Source organism: Octodon degus, unplaced genomic scaffold (assembly GCF_000260255.1).
Source record: "Octodon degus isolate 3935 unplaced genomic scaffold, OctDeg1.0 scaffold00121, whole genome shotgun sequence".
Taxonomy (NCBI): domain Eukaryota; kingdom Metazoa; phylum Chordata; class Mammalia; order Rodentia; family Octodontidae; genus Octodon; species Octodon degus.
Genome location: NW_004524697.1, coordinates 3,636,608 through 3,644,088, shown reverse-complemented (window position 1 = coordinate 3,644,088; position 7,481 = coordinate 3,636,608). Strand labels below are relative to the sequence as shown.

The 7,481-nt window shown below is 44.1% G+C and overlaps 1 long non-coding RNA gene across 1 annotated transcript; it reads right to left on the bottom strand.

The window, feature by feature from the left end:
- Positions 1-377: 377 nt before the first annotated feature.
- Positions 378-4,488, bottom strand: LOC111812344. The gene is made up of 4 exons (XR_002817854.1): positions 4,238-4,488; positions 2,874-3,057; positions 1,529-1,690; positions 378-521 (listed from the first exon to the last, which is right to left on the bottom strand). It is a non-coding gene; the product is annotated as an uncharacterized LOC111812344 (long non-coding RNA).
- Positions 4,489-7,481: the final 2,993 nt, after the last annotated feature.

The window sequence follows — 7,481 nt, the reverse complement described above, 5'->3', positions numbered from 1 at the left end:
TGAGTCCAATCTAGTAGTGAGACCCAGGACACCCAGTAGACCCTTCCCAAAAGAAAAAAAAAAAAAAAAAAGTAAAAGGAATTTTGGGGGCTGGGGATTCAGCTCAGCAGTAGAATGCTTGCCTAGCAAGCTGGAAGCCCTGGATTCATTCCTCAGCAACAAAAACAAAAAAGAAACCTCCCCTAAAAAACAATTCAACCAAAAAAATACGGTAAAATAAAAAAAGACCAAAAACAAACAAGGCAACTGCACATACAACCTTTGGGGCCGGGGAGATAGCTCGGTAGAATAAGCGCTTGCCTGGTGAGTGCAAGGGCCTGAGTTCAATCCCCAGTTCCGCCAATAGAAAAAAAAAAATTGGAGTCCATATATTAGTAGAGGAATTATTGATAATCATTTATTGAAAACAGATTGGTGTTTCATCTAGGAATAAGTATCTTTTCTATAAGTGGCTTGACATGAGGCTGGTGATCATGTTCCTTGCTGGGTGTACATTATTGATTGTTCTTTCTACTTCTTTCCTCAGGAGTACAGGAAAAAAAACGTATTTACCACTTTTAATTGTTTCTGGCTTTGGTTTTGGATCTGCAAACAAGAAAATCAATTAATCTGATTTTCTCCAACAATAGTAGATGCTCCTGCTTGGGTATAATATAACTGGGATTGCACAAATGTTGGGATCAAAAGAAGATATTTATGGGCTGGTGAGGTAGCTCAGCAGTCAGTCTGCTTAGGCAAAGCACAGGGACCTCTGTTGGATCCCTGGCACCACATGCTGTGCCAGCCCCACCCTGGCTGAGCTGGCCACCAAAAAAAAAAAAAACAAAGATATTTACATTTTCATTTGATTTGAGTTTGAGTCAGTGTGAATTAATTCAAAATGTCAAATGTGATTTAGATAAAACATGCTTGAAAAAACAGTATTGGCTGGTTAAGAAAGAGGTTAATGAGGAAATTTTAATCCCTGCTCAGATGTCATTGGAATGCAAAGCCATATTTATTTGCATGTGTGGTATCTGTAAAAGGCCCAAGGAATTTTGTTTTTGGTGTTTCGAATTGTTTATAATTTATTCTTTTTATTCCATCTAACAATTCCCAGAAGTGATGGAAATCAAAGAGAGAAAAAATATAAATGAATTTGGGTTCTAAGAAAATTACCAGTTGCAACATCAGCCCTAGCTACAGTTCATAAAGCAGGTGGTTATGGGGACAATAAGGAAAAAAATGTCATTAAATCAACAAAAAAAATGCTTTCAATCTTGCTAGTTCCGCACTAGCGCCTACAAGTCTGACTTCAAAACGGTCTATGCCAAATTTTGCAACAAATTTTCACCAATAAAGATGCTCATTTGCAAGTTTTCAGTTTAGATATCCCAGGCTAGAGGACATCAAACAAACTGGATAATTCCTTTGACATTACTATATTTCATTAAATCATTCCCAAAGTGTCAAAGAAAACAAATCTGTCCTTTTAAAAATAGCCCTGGAATGGCCACCAGCTTTTCACCAGACTAATTTCTCAGGTCACTTTAGGTGATTTTCTTGCTTGTTTCACATTCAGAATCGCTTCAGTAAGACTGCTGCATTCCAAAACAACCCCGCTTGCCTGAGGCCCAGGAGTGCAGCAAGGGAGGGTGGAAGGCCACGGCCATCACTTCACCAGCAGTCTGGCCCGGGGAGCCGGAGATGTCTGGGCAGAAGGACAGTCACATTAATGTTCAGGCAACAAATTCCCACTTAATATGCAATAGCTGCCCTATTGCAGCGAAGCACTAAATGTTACCTCCAGTTAATAATAACAGCTTTACCATTGCTTCAACTTTTATTTCAGAGCTTTGATTGATCACTTAAATGGTTCCCCTTAGGCTTTAAAACATGCAAGAATAAAAATAAGCCCCAGCATAACATGTTTATAATGTATTAATATTTCTATTTCTGGCATGTTCTTTCAGATACACAGAGTGATACAGTTCTACTCTAAATCCCTCTGGAAACCTCTTCCACCAAAGTTTTCAGAGGATATTGCCTGCTGGCAGGCAGCCTTGAGCTAAGGGTTTGGCTGGGGGAGGGAGGGCACTGCTGAAGAATTTAGGAGCACTGTCACTCTGCCATTCTGCATACTTCTCAGAGGTCACAGAGCAGTCATTCTCGAAAGTCTGATCCCTGAGCCAGGGTCAGCACCACTTGGGCACTTGTTGGCAACACAGATTCTCAAGCCCCACTCAGACCTTGGTGAGTCAGATATTGGGGGACGCAGCCCAGTGTTCGCCTTTTAGCAAGCTCTCCAGGTGATTCCGGTGCCTGACTTTAGAATAATAAATTTCTGGCATGACAAAATATGGAAAACAATCCCAGCTTGATTGCTAGAGGTCAAAACCACTATAATATCTCAGAGCTCTAGTAAAGCTGATTAGAACAGTTGGGTCCATCTCCCCTCAAATCTATATCTAAGTCTCCTTTCCATTTGCCTGACTGGAACCCTAAAGCTCTGTCCAGTATGCTTTTACATGAAGAGAAACAAGGAAAGCCACTCGCCAGCAAGGCCTTGACTCAGCTATTCCATCTTACCACTCAGAATGGAAAAATAAATGGGACATGGCTGATATTTCTGAGGACAGGCTCCAGGAGGTCTACTTATCAGGAGAATACCCTCCTTTCTAGGAAACATCATTTAATCAGTGTCCTAAAACTTGAACAGTTTAAAAAAAAAAGTATCTGCTTTTTCTTAGACACTGGGCAGAGAGGTAAGAGGAGAAACCTGCACAAGTTACTCTCTATTCTGCTCCCAAAGTCCCTAAATCACTCTCCACGCTTCAGCTTATGCCTGTGCTACTTACCCCAATTAAGATAATGGTCTCCTGTACAAAACTTACTTCAGGCCCCTTGGTCCTGTCTTCCATTTATAGCTTAAATAAGCGCCTTCTGCTTCAGCATCAGCTCCACAGTTCCCAGTCTAATGCATCTTCCCACTGCAGCTATCAGTGCTCTCTTGGGACCCCGTGCCATTCTTTCTTCCAAGGCCTCTTCCAGGGCTGGAAGCCTGACATGTCTCCAGTGCTACTTTCATGGTCGGGAAAGCTGGGTTAAAATTTTGAAAGCTGCGTACCCACCTGCCACTCTCGTTTCCACTGAAGGCCACGCTCAGTGTCAGGACTGCCAAGGGCTCAGACCTACTGCTGCAGCTCAGGGCAGAGCCACAGAGGGCAGCCAGGCCCTCCGCCTCATGCCCTAAACCCCAAGAGCCTAAGACTGATGGGAGCCTTGTTAGAGAAACAGGGAATTTTCTAAACCACAGCTTTCATAGTCTTCTAATCACCTATAGGAAATACATTCCACATTGCAACCCAATGCCCACAAACAATAGGGAGAAAAGATTTATGAAATTTTTTTATTCTTCTGATATTATCTATTCTTCTTTTCTTATAGAAATGCTAGTCAAATCTTCCATTGTTGATTTCATTGAATTATTAATGGCTGGCAACCTGCCGTTTGAAAAACCACTCTCACTTACACACTGTAATAAACACACCGCCAATACTATTAAAAAGCAGCATTAATAGCATATTGTCTTCATTACTAATGTTGTTGAGTGCTCTACGTGTTTGGGTATGTGTTACTGTCATTTCAATTAAAATCTTAAAATTATAAGCCATAATAGCAACTCTCCTCGCTTAGCTTTCCAATGAATCTTTAAAATAACTTCTATTAAATTCATCTTAACTTCAGATTTGGTGATGATTTGCAACAGCAGCACATATGATGGCCAAATTTTCAGGAGCAGATTAGCACTTATTTTCCAAGTTTCAGTATTTTCATTTCCTTGAGTTTGGTTTAAATCAAGTTAATATAATTGTACAATGATAGGGTTTCTCCCCTCTCCCTGTTAAAATTACAATAATTGGGAGATTGGAAACATTTCAAAAGATTAAGAAGGGGGGGGAACGGAAACGTGTGTCGTCTATAATAGATTCAGACCCTTAACTGTCATATGAAAGCGCCTTACAGCCCTGCTTTACAGCTCAGAGGATTTCTGCTGCCTTAAAAACATGCACAGTTTAGGAAGAACCAGCACGCATGGCACACGGAGACAGGCTCCTGCGTCCGCAGGAATGAGCGCCCCGAAGCGCGCGTGCCCACCCGGCCCCACTTGTCATCTGCAGCCCAGACAGCTTCAGGATGCTGGTAGATTGGAACCGGCCTTAACCTCTCCTCGCTCTCATCCCAAATCAAAACCCACCGTAAACACCGCGAAGAGCCAGGAAACCTCACGGCTTTAATCATTTCCTTTCCCCAAGCTCCATGTGGCACACAGGACACTCCGCTTGCCTTTAGAGTTGCCGTCATCCTGCGAGCGGCGCAGAGAACGCAAAGGTTTCCGAGCGGCGGAGGCGGCCGAGAGAAAGCGCCAAGCGCGAGCCGTGCGCTTCCAACCGCCTCTTTGCCCCACTCTGAGCAAGCCGGGAAATCCTTCAGCTCGGGCAGGGCTTGGGAGTTGGCGCCACCTGGCTTTTTAAAAGAGAACACAGACAGGATGGAAGCTGGAGAGGGCCGGTGCGCGCTCGGCTGAGAGCCCGGGCGGGGCCGGGGGCTGCGGCCGCGCTGCGGAAAGTGAAGCCCTCGCCCTCGAGGACTCACGCGCGGGGAACTGCCCTCGCTGGTGACGTTAGCATAGCGGGTGTGGCGTTTAAAGCAAGGCCAAAGGGCCAAGGCAACTGTGGCGCTTAGAGCATTATAAAGAAGCCCCGAGCCGCTTCCTGATGACCAGCTCCGGGTATTTTGCGCAAACTCCTCAGGATCTGCTAGCAAAGGAAAGACGGGAGAAAGGCGTCCTCGGACTCGCATCGCCACTCCTTGGAGACTTAAAAAAAGCGGGACTAAATGAGGCCCCTGGGCCCAGGAAGATAGCTCAGTAGGATAAACGCCTGCCTGGCAAGCATAGGGTCCTGAGTTCAATCCCTGGTGCCACACACACACACACACACACACACACACACAAAGAAGAAGAAGAAAAAGAATAAGAAGAATTTTAAGTGTACTAAAATGCTTAGATCATTCAGAAATAGGAAATTCTAATTTATGAGTCAGGGGAAACCTGAATGATGTCCCTGAACCTCGGTTTGTTCCCACAGGAAAAGAGGAGAAGGAGGCTTTTGCATGTGGTAACTACTCCAGGGGACTGGAGAGGAAGTCAAATGAAACACTGGAGGGAGGATCCCTTTGGTATTTTCTTAGCAAGGTAACAAAGTAAGAAAATAGGACGGGCTCTTACTGTCCAAACTTATAAACTCTCACTATATCTCTCTCTGTGCGTGTAATGGATTCACAGAACCTCTATCCCAGAACCTGCACAAGTTATCAGAAAACAATGATCAATCTATTTCAGAGTGCCTTTTAGAGGCAGGAATGTGGAGAGGGCTGTTTGGAGACTGTCTTTCCATTCCATGTAACCATACGGAAACATAAGCACAACATGTGTACACAAAACATACACACACTAAGTGCAGGGATGAACTTGTGTACATGGAGACAAAGTACGGATTGATATTTGCTATAATAATGTCACATGTACATCAATTATTCAGTTTACAAAAAAGCTTTTGCATTCATTTATTCCTCACAACATTAGAGAGCATTTTTTAAATTGTGTGTACTTCAGGCTGGCCTTGAACTCACTGTGACCCTCCTGACTCAGCCTCCAGAGTGCTGGGGTTACAGGTGGTGTTTGCCACCACACCCCACATGAAGGGCATTTTTAATCCCATCTTACAGTTGAAAAAAAACCTAAGCTCAAAAGAGAAAACTTCCTGCATATTTTGATGGCAAATGTTAATAGAACCAATGCCATGTATTCGAATAATAACATTTGAGTAGTATTACTTTGAGCACGCGCCAGACACCAAAGCATGGTGGTCACAGAGGAAAGAAACATTTCACTGCCCTCCAGGAACTCAGTCAGCAGAGAAGAGGAAGAATTCTACTCAGTTGGGGGCTTAGAGAAGGTTTCCAGGAAATGGAGGTACCAGGGCTAAATCCTGAGAGACAAATAGGGTACTGTCCAGTGACAAAGAAGGGCTGTACAAGCCAGGCCTAAAGGACACGCATGCACAGACATGAAGGCCAAAGAAACAGAGTGCTCAATGTAGCGCAGCAGAAATACAGCTCAGCTTGTGTGCAGGGAGTGTGGCAAGGGGGAGACTATGGATCCTTGTGCACATCACATGCTCAGCATTCAGGTTTTGCTCGGGTCTATGGTACAGCAAAAGGAAGACCTAAAGTGGAGAGATGATGTGACCCAGTGTCCTAATGCATCTGCAGGATGCAAAGAGTGGCCTTGGAAACAGCCTGGATGGTACACTGGGGGTGGGACAAGGGCAGAGTGATGCAAGCATGCTGGGCTTGGTGCTGTACACCTGCATGAGGATCTTGAGTTGGAGGCCAGCCTGGGTAACTTGAAACTATGTCTACAACTAAAGAAAATAAAAATGCCTGGAGATGTAGATCAGCCCTCAATCTTCAGTACCAGGCAAAACTTAGTATTATGATTGAAGCAGGAAAAGACAATAGATTTGAAAGCGATTTAGAAACACCTGGTGACAGTTGCCAGGTTATGGGCCCGAGTGCAGATGGGTCTCGGCACTGCTCACATAGACCAGGAGTGTGGATTATAAGCACTCAATGGGCTGGAAGGAAATTCTGTTCTGAATGCACAGTTTTAGAAATTGAATTGCATCTATATGGAGCTGTCCTTGAGTAAGGAGTTAGATATTAGCCCTCCAAGAAGAGGTCTGAATAGAGACATGTGCATCAACATCAACTGAAGTCATAGTAAGGTTTGCTAATGTGCGGTAAGTGCTGAGTATGTACCTGACATTGTACAAAGTACTTAGTAGCAGATTGTCTCACTGAGTCCTCACAACTACCTCAAAAATGCTATAATTATTGCTCAAGGAGAGGGTTTCATTTAAAAATGGAAAAGGTCCAAAGCAAGATCCCAAGGATTAAAAGATCTCTTTTTCCTATATTCCTCAGCTACGGCAAATAACGGTTTTTTAAATAGTCCTCCAAACTTGCATGCAGGAGGCTTCATGTCCATTGGCTGAATTCACAGCTCTATCATTGCCTCCTGGAGAGACATATCATTCTCTCTCTCTCTCTCTCTCTCTCTCTCTCTCTCTCTCTCTCTCTCTCTTTTTTGGCAGAACCGGGGATTGAACTCAGACCATTGTGCTTGCCGGTGAAGCCTGGAGAGGCTGTTGGGGCCAGAAGCCCCTGCCTCCACTGTCTAAGTCTCTGCTAAGAGAGAGTCCCCCAGACGCGATGCTACTTGGGGTTCTTTCAGTGCCCAAGTCATCATTGTCCCCAACCTGAAAGTGATAGATGAAAAAAGATAGCTTCAGTGCAAAGAACTCTACTAGCCCACCATACACCCAGGAAAAACAGATCACAACAGTTCCTATAAAATACATTGGATTCTAGGCAGG